The 10,222-nt window shown below is 35.2% G+C and overlaps 1 long non-coding RNA gene across 2 annotated transcripts; it reads left to right on the forward strand.

The window, feature by feature from the left end:
• The first annotated feature begins 1,131 nt into the window (after positions 1-1,131).
• On the forward strand, positions 1,132-9,977 carry LOC148609992 (uncharacterized). Of its 2 annotated transcripts, XR_015914654.1 has the most exons (3): positions 1,132-1,486; positions 1,885-2,716; positions 8,226-9,977. It is a non-coding gene; the product is annotated as an uncharacterized LOC148609992 (long non-coding RNA). The 2 variants fall into 2 exon arrangements; XR_015914653.1 differs by having other exon boundaries at positions 1,132-2,716.
• Positions 9,978-10,222: the final 245 nt, after the last annotated feature.

Genomic DNA, 10,222 nt, shown 5'->3' on the forward strand with positions numbered 1-10,222 from the left:
AACACTTCCAAGTGCATTTAAGACAGAAATGTAGATCAACTTCATGGTGCACGCCAGTCAATTGACGAGATCTAAGGCCGTAAAAAAAATATTATGTGTATCGTAGTGACACCGAACTTAGAATAAAATGAACCGAATATGTAAAACTGGTAGACTTAGTCCACAGTTGAATTCCATTTTGGATTCGGCGCTTGAGACTTTGTTTGCTTTGACGGTAGTGGTCAAAACAGCAAATATTTAATTCAAGTGCCGAATCCCAAATGGGATTATCCACTACCAAGAACACACTCAAGGCATGTGTGTTTACAATCGAATCTAATAATCAATCTATAAACAACCAATATTTCTCTTTGTTTCTCCATCTAGGATAGAAAACAATATGAAAAAAACATCTATGGCTTCTTTTTTTACTTTTTTTTCTGAAATATAATCGGCAGACTTACTCATTATTTTTTTTTAATTACAAATTTAACAAATAAAAAACTTTTGGATAGGGGGTCTGAAGGAGGGTCGGTAGGGTGACCGAAAACATAACCTATTTTTAGGCCTAATAGGATGGTTCATTTATTACTCCAACAGTGCTAGAAGTTGTCTGTGCAAAACACATGGCATTGAGGAATCTGTTCAATTGGGGCAGTCCAATTAGCTATCTATTACTGTAACATGAAGTTTCGGGGACTCTACTTTATACAAATAGACATTATGTACACGTAAAAGTACAATGCACATATAAGTACATTCCCGAGGAGCTCCAACTATTTTTAGTCTTGCTATATATGTATATGTCAGATTGCATGTTCTGAGAACTCTTAATATAATTTTTAATTAAAACATTTTTTGTTTATGACTTCATGCCAATAAAGTAAAGTTTGTACATGTGAATACAAATATGATTTTAGTCACATTCATATTTAAACATTTGTTAAAAGGGTTGAAATTTTATTAAGTATCAAGACATTAATACTACACACATTAAAAAACTAAGATTTGTTCAACTGTGAAGAAGATTTACAGGATTAAATGAAATAGCTATTCTTAAGTTAATGACAGTGCTGTGAAGTACTGAATGTACATACACGTTATGTTGGTTCTGAAACAAGTATTATAGTGTCACCGTATAGATTGTAAAGGGGGGATGTAGTTGATATAGTTATTATGTAGATCGTATGCATATATGATCCGTACTTGAATTTGATAGATTATTAGTTGTTTATAATCTAGAAGGGGGATGTTTTGTTTATATGTTATCAATCACTCATCATATCATTCGTCATTCATTCATATTCATCATGACGTACATGTATTTGTAATCATCATGACGTACATTTAATCAATACGACATGAACTATATTTTGACTTTATACAGTATCGACATTCCCGCGCCACGGGCACTGCATGTCTTACTAACAAAATATTATAAAATCAATAACAATTGAAAATTTGCTCACTCCACAATAGTCGACGGAGGACGCAAGTCGCCGTTCAGGTACGAATATTTATTGATTAAGAAATTTATTTCATTTCTAAAATATTTTATTTGGAAACTTTATTATTCAATGAGATAAAGTTTAATAAGATTGATAGTAAGTAAATTGGATAAACGTTTTAGCTATTTGGAATTCATATAGTTTCAATTTGACAATAATCATTATTCTTTAGTTTAATAATATTTCATTTCAATTTCCGTAATTCATTTTCACAAATTTATGCAAAGTTAAAATTCGTATAGTTCATTCATTTCATGTTAGTTTATCATTCAATATCGGCAAATGATAGTTTTTGTGCATCGATACTCCGTAAATACACATTTATGGAATGTGTAGATCTTGTGCATTATTTTCAGGTTACGCTGTATTTGGCAAACATGTATATGTTTATTTTCAGACGAATAAAGTTAAATTACCAGGACGACTTTTTATGCAGCCATAATACAAATATTTTGCCGATGTCCCGGCCCTTGTATTTTGACCTGCGACAAATGGAGGTTCCACCGAGATAAGCTATAGTCCATGGTAATAATGGTACAACTTTATTAATGGTACTACTTTATAATGGTACAACTTTATTAATGGTACTACTTTAATGGTACAACTTTATTAATGGTACTACTTTAATGGTACAACTTTATTGGTACAACTTAAAATTACCAAATTTCAACTTTAACCACATATGTTCCGGAACCACGACAAACGGTATTGGTAAAATGGTTGGGATCCATACAAGAATTCCAGCAAATTAGCCGTCCGTATAATTATGAGAAGACATGGTTAAAGTATTAAAATTAGATTAATTGTGGGAAAGTCAACATAATTACAAACCATTTATGTATTTGCGCAGACTTTATTTCAACAACACATAATTTCGTAACATTGAAAGAAATTACAAACAGTATGCAACTGGAGTCAGTCCGATACCGTAATAGGAGTCGAACGATGTGCAGTTCCTTTTAATTTGCCGATAAGCAATTTGCGTTACATGATATGATGTATAGACGCCAGCGACAGGTCAACTGAGGACATTTTGCCGAAACATAAATATTTACAATTTTATTCATTTATATTGTGTACATGTGTTTATGTATTGATGTTTTATGAATATTGATATTTTAATTATATTTATCAGATTTATGAATTAATCTGCACACTGAGCACTGTAGATGTAATCACTCTCAAGCATGTCTGCCGCGACAGTTTCGACTGACATTGACTGATTATTGGTAAGTATCATCATTGTTCATTTCATTTTCATTGATCATTTTGCATGTTGAATTTATATTTGAGTTTAGTAACTCTATTAGTTATTATGGCATCGGGTGGCAAAGAGACACACAAGGAAGAGCAAAAGAGTAGTATTGAAAGTATTAGTGAAGAGAAAATAGCTCTTATGATCGATATTATTAATCGACATTCAGATTACAAAGTTGTTACATCTGAAGAGTTCGATAGAATGAAACATATTCCTTCTGCATGTGTAACTAGTACCCCAGCAGTAAGGAGCAGGCAAACGCCTACACATACCCCACCCCCTATTCATGATTTTCATGCCACAATGGCACATGATAATCCTGGTGTGTCTCAAGCTAAACCTAGAATACCAATATTTTCTGGGGAAGAGAAAAGCGAAGTGAATTTTGACGTATGGAAATACGAAGTCAGATGTATTATTAGAGAAGGGAATTATAGCGATATTATTTTGCGACAGAGTATACGTGGGTCTTTGAAGGGGAAAGCAAGAAGTTTGCTACTTTCATTGTCCGATGACGCTACACCGTCCCAGATTATAGATAAACTTGAAGGGGTCTATGGGAATGTGTTTAGTAGTGAAGCATTACTGCAGAGATTTTATAGTGAAAATCAACAACCAAATCAATCAGTTGCTGAATATGGTATGCAATTAGAGGGTTTGATACAATTGGCTGTTGAAAAGGGTCAAATAAATCCTGCAGCTAAGAATGAGATGCTTCGGTCAAAATTTTGGTCTGGTTTGAGAGATCCATCATTGAAAAATGCTAGTAGATATAAGTATGATACTGTAATGGATTTTGATCAGTTAAGAAAAGAAATAAGATCAATAGAACTTGACTTATCTAATTATCAAAGGTCTAAAAGTACTGAGAAAAAGATACAACAACAAGCTTCGATTACTCAATCAGATAAACTAGATGAAGTATCGAAATCGTTGAAATCTCTGAACAAGAAAATAGAATCTATTGAAGATGAACTTAAAAAGTTGAAAGAGTCGAATAGAAATGAAAAACAAAATCAAAATGGAAAAGGGTCAGGACAAGGTTATAGAAGTTATAGAGGTTATAATAGTAGAGGTACGAATAGAGGTCAGAGAGGTAGTTTCGGAGGTAGAGGAAACTATAATAATAGTTACAACAACCAAGGTCAGAATAAATCCGATAATTTAAACGGATAAAGGTCTCGGTTGAAGGACGAACACGTGACTTTACACAAAAGGTTTCAGAAACCTTTAGTCCTAAAGAAAGTTATGATAAAGATCAACAAAGTCTGTTAGATAGAATGGTTGGAAAAGCTAATGAGGCAAATATCATTGTCAATAATGTTAAATGTAGGGCATTGATCGATAGTGGTTCAATGATTTCAACAATTTCAAGCTCAATGTTGAATAAATTGAAACCAGTACCTGAATTACGGGATCTGAGTGAATTATGTCTAACTGTCAATGTAGCAGGTGGCGCTGTTTTGCCATACCAAGGTTATATCGAGGCCAAAGTTAAGGTCAGTTTTATGTCACAAGATGAGGTTTATGTACCTCTATTAGTTGTTTCTCCGACTGAATACAATCAGAATGTTCCCATTGTAGTAGGGACAAATATAATCAAGCTTTTCCATATGTGTATGTCTGAGGATAATACTCAAGGTATTCCGAAAGAATGGAATTTAGCATTTAGTACTCTGACCGAATCAATTGTAGGTAAAGTTAAATCTACAAACAGAAAGCCCTTAAGGCTAAAACCCATGTCAGTCATGACGATTAATGGATTAGCTAAATCCAAGGTTTCATGTGATACAACTGTTGTAACAGAGAATTTAGAGGGCGATAACTCTGATTCTTTAGCAGTTTGCCCCAGAGTTGTTAATCTGAAGGGTAAAACTTGTAGAGTTCCAGTCAGAATATTTAATATGACAGCGAGAACAGTTGCCATTAAACCTAAAACAACTATATGTAGTCTGAACGAGGTCAAGGTCATGCGTCACATAGACTTAGATTCGAATGAGAAAAATGTTACGAAAGATATGCCTTTAGAGGAACTTGGTATTAAAATATCTGATAGTTTAGATTATGAGGTAAAGGATAGATTGCGAGGTTTGCTTGGAAAATGGAAGTCAGTATTTTCCAAAGGTTCTTCTGATATAGGGTATACAAAATTGTTAGAACACGAAATTAAATTGACCGACGATAAACCATTTAAAGAGCCGTATAGACGTATACCACCGGCGTTGTTCGATGAAGTTCGCGAACATGTTCGGGAAATGCTAGAAGCGGGTTGTATTCGCGAATCGAATAGTCCGTTCTCGAGTAACGTTGTACTTGTACGAAAGAAAGACGGTAGTCTTCGTTTCTGTATCGATTTTAGAAAGTTAAACAAACGTACCGTGAAAGACGCGTACGCTCTACCGCGGATAGACGAGACGATTGATTGTCTGTCGGGTTCTAAGTTCTTTTCCCGCCTAGATCTCCGTTCGGCGTATTGGAATTGTGGAATCAAGGAATCTGATAAATTTATGACCGCTTTCAATTTAGGCCCTTTGGGATTTTACGAGTGGAATCGTCTCCCTTTTGGATTGACAAATTCCGGTGCGACGTTTCAAAGGTTAATGGAACGATGCATGGGCGAGGCTCATTTAAGACAATGTCTAGTTTTTCTAGATGATATAGTCGTGTTCTCGAGTACGATCGAACAACATTTCGAACGTTTGGAATCTGTGTTTAAGCGTCTTGAAGAGAATGGTTTAAAACTTCGCGGCGATAAATGTGAGTTTTTCAAGAGTGAGATTAAGTACCTTGGGGTTATTGTATCTGCCGACGGTATTAAGACCGATCCCGATAAAGTATCCGCCGTAAAAAGCTGGCCTAAAGTAAGTGGTGTCAAAGATCTTAGAAAATTTCTTGGTTTTACATCATACTACAGAAAGTTTATCAAGGACTATGCTAAGATTGCAAAGCCATTAAATGATTTGTTAATTGGTCACCACACTAACAAAAAAAAGGCTAAGCCTAAGAAGAAAGCAAAGCCAACTCCCTGGCAGTGGGGTACCAATGAGCAAAATGCGATGGATGCAATCATTAGCAAGCTTATAAATCCACCTGTTCTTGCTTTTGCAGACTTCTCGTTGCCTTTTATTCTTAATATAGACGCATCTGGAACTGGTCTTGGTGCTATATTGTATCAGAGAAGAGAAGGTAAAGAGAGGGTCATTGCATACGCTAGTCGTAGTTTACGTGGTCCAGAACGGTTATATCCGGCCCACAAGAGGGAATTTTTGGCACTTAAATGGGCAGTAACCGACAAATTTCATGATTATCTGTCAGGTAGTAAGTTTGAGGTCAGAACTGACAATAACCCATTAACCTACGTCTTAGATAAAGCTAAGCTTGATGCTACAGGACATAGGTGGGTGGCCGCATTGTCAAACTATGATTTCAATCTGAGCTATCGAACCGGTAAATCGAATATTGATGCCGATATTTTGTCCAGAAATCATACTAATCTAAACCACATAGACTGTGACGTCATTAAGGCAGTATGTAGTTCAGCAACTATTGCTCAGTCAGAACAACCAATAGTAGAAAGTTTACTGTTATCGCAAGATGCAGAAATTGTCGACAATATGGATTATCAGTCAAATTTATCCGATATTGACTGGTCCAAAGAACAGAAATGTGACATTGCAATCAGTAGAATTATCGAATTAATTAGTACTGGACATAAACCGACGAAACGGCAGATCTCGAAGGAAAGCGATGACGTCAAGAAATATATAAGAGAATGGGATAAATTATATATGCAACAGGAGGTTTTATATAGAAAGAGTTTTATCAACAACGAGTCAGTTTCTCAGCTAGTGTTGCCCGATATCTACCGTGAGATCGCTCTTGTAGGTCTTCACGACGATGTTGGTCATCAGGGCCGAGATAGGACTTTGTCGTTGGTAAAATCCAGGTATTATTGGCCAGGTGTAGATAAAGACGTTGAACGTAAGGTGTCGTCATGTGCAAAATGCATTCTAAGAAAAACCAGATCAACGAAATCCGCAGAATTGATTAATATATCTTCGTCTCAGCCTTTGGAGATTCTATGTATAGATTATCTAACACTGGAACGATCCAAAGGGGGTTATGAAAATATATTAGTCATAACTGATCATTTCACAAGGTATGCTCAGGCAATTCCAACAAGGAATCAGTCAGCTAAAACTACAGCCAAAAGTTTATGGGAACATTTCATTCAACATTATTCGTTTCCATCTCGTATACATAGCGACCAAGGTCGAAACTTTGAGTCGAAAGTTATCAGAGAGCTATGCAATTTGGCAGGCGTTAAGAAATCACGCACCACCCCTTACCACCCACAAGGTAATGGCCAATGCGAACGATTTAATCAAACTCTGTTAAATATGCTAGGCACTCTCGAAGATGATAAAAAGGCGAATTGGAAGAGTTATGTAGCACCGCTAGTACATGCTTATAATGCTACTAAGCATGAAAGTACTGGTTATAGTCCGCATTTTCTAATGTTTGGTTGGCATCCACGTCTTGCTATTGATGCATTTTTAGGTAGTGACGTCAACTCTTCTTCGACAGCCGATCGAAATTCGTATGTCTATGGTTTGAAGAAAAGATTGCAGTTCGCATATAAAACGGCAGCGAAAACAGCAGAAAGGGTTAATAGACGTCATAAATCTCGATACGATCTCAAGGTGCGTCAATCAACACTTGAACCGGGTGATCGAGTATTATTGAAGAATGTAGCATTCAAAGGAAAACATAAGTTGGCAAATAAATGGGGTAAAGAACCTTACATCGTAATGTCTCGACCCGATTCTGAAATTCCAGTTTATGTGATCCGACAAGAACACGGACGAATCCGAAAAACGGTACATAGAAATATGTTATTACCGATTACATCTGTCCACTTTCTGGATTCTGGGGAAACGAGTCGGAACCGCCCAGAAAGAAAGGAGACGGAAGTTTGTGTCGACGTTACAGAATCGAATGAGAATGATTATTCAGTTGGTATTGACGATGTGGTGTATGAACCGGAGTCTAATTCCGAGGATGAACTCGTTTTTGTAAGACGTGACGGATCACAGAAACAGGTTAGTCCTTTGAATCCATTGGCAGTTCCGTTTGATCCACAAGTAATCGTTAGGCGTGACAATTATTCGTCCGATTCAAGTTCGAGCAGTTATAATAAACTGTCGAGTTTAACTGATACCCGATCGAGTGCGACATTAGAGAATTCGATTTCCGATGTACGAGAAAGTAGCGAGTCCGTCGTTGAACCAAATGTTAGTGAACCGGATGTTACACCAGAAATCCCAGTTCGTAGGTCTACTAGACAAGTCAGACCACCTATCAGATTTAGAGATTATGTTACATAGTTTTATTAATTCATTAATTATATATATTTCATTTTGCGATTTTGTTTATATTAACGGAAATTTCCATATAGAATATATATTCATTTCTTTTAGATTGAAATGAACCCGCGGACCTATACATACACCTCCAGTAGAGGAAGAACACTGGAAGGCAAATTGTTTTGCCAACATTTATACGTAAAACCGGGTGCAAACTTGAGACAATTATGTGACAAAGCGTACGATGATTTAAAAGATATAGATGGTAACAAAATCGTTTATTTTATAGCGGGTATACCGGACATATGCTCCGTTCGCAGAGCAAACCGTTATCAAGAATCTTGCTTAGAGATCAGAGATTCAAAAGGAGAAAAGATCAATCATATGCAGATTTTTAAAACTAATATCCGTATGATAGAAGAGAAGTTAAGTTCCATAGATTGCAAAATAGTAATGGCAACTATTACTACTATGAGTTTCGTGGTATGGAACAATATAAGACTTCAACAAGGAAAAACTTCTTATCTTCTATTGGATACGCATTATGATAATATGCAAGAGATGCTGAACGAAATCTTAAACAAAATAAATAGTTATATTACAGAATATAACACCGGCAACGGATTTGTCACACCGTTTTTGCACACACCAGTTCATAAATATAATAAAGGCAGAATTCGATACGTTTATTCGAAATTGATTGATGGTGTACATCCGGGAATCGAATTACGTGATGTATGGATTCGACGTTTGAATTCTGTATTTGGATGTAATGAGTCCAAGTTGAATAATTGAGAAACAAAATGGGTTCACAAACATGATGTAAATCTGTCTGATATTTTGATAAATTGTATTGTTTGCAATATTTTACATGTGTATAAATAAATACTTGTTTTCATATGAATTTTGGACATTTGTAATCGCATAGAGGCGCTTGCCACATGTTTGACTTGGGAATGGCCAAATTTCATTTTGAATATTTGACTATGCATTTTCGATTGTATTATAGGTTTATTGTTTTGTCATTGGTTTCGGGGACGAATCCCATTTTTCTTATGGAGGGGGTGTATGTCACCGTATAGATTGTAAAGGGGGGATGTATTTGATATAGTTATTATGTAGATCGTATGCATATATGATCCGTACTTGAATTTGATAGATTATTAGTTGTTTATAATCTAGAAGGGGGATGTTTTGTTTATATGTTATCAATCACTCATCATATCATTCGTCATTCATTCATATTCATCATGACGTACATGTATTTGTAATCATCATGACGTACATTTAATCAATACGACATGAACTATATTTTGACTTTATACAGTATCGACATTCCCGCGCCACGGGCACTGCATGTCTTACTAACAAAATATTATAAAATCAATAACAATTGAAAATTTGCTCACTCCACAATAGTCGACGGAGGACGCAAGTCGCCGTTCAGGTACGAATATTTATTGATTAAGAAATTTATTTCATTTCTAAAATATTTTATTTGGAAACTTTATTATTCAATGAGATAAAGTTTAATAAGATTGATAGTAAGTAAATTGGATAAACGTTTTAGCTATTTGGAATTCATATAGTTTCAATTTGACAATAATCATTATTCTTTAGTTTAATAATATTTCATTTCAATTTCCGTAATTCATTTTCACAAATTTATGCAAAGTTAAAATTCGTATAGTTCATTCATTTCATGTTAGTTTATCATTCAATATCGGCAAATGATAGTTTTTGTGCATCGATACTCCGTAAATACACATTTATGGAATGTGTAGATCTTGTGCATTATTTTCAGGTTACGCTGTATTTGGCAAACATGTATATGTTTATTTTCAGACGAATAAAGTTAAATTACCAGGACGACTTTTTATGCAGCCATAATACAAATATTTTGCCGATGTCCCGGCCCTTGTATTTTGACCTGCGACATAGTATAAAAAAACATTTTGTAGGCTATTTAGAAGTTGATAAAATTGTTTGATACAAGATTCAGTTGAAGTATTGATTTTGAAGCGGTAACTGTGAGCAACTATCGATGGATTTAGCCTTAAAGTCCTTCATATATCGGTATTGTAATTTTTGATTCATAAGAATTTTGAATG

Source organism: Perna viridis, chromosome 8, assembly GCF_037379345.1.
Source record: "Perna viridis isolate PV_CMFRI_1.1 ecotype Kerala chromosome 8, ASM3737934v1, whole genome shotgun sequence".
Lineage (NCBI taxonomy): Eukaryota > Metazoa > Mollusca > Bivalvia > Mytilida > Mytilidae > Perna > Perna viridis.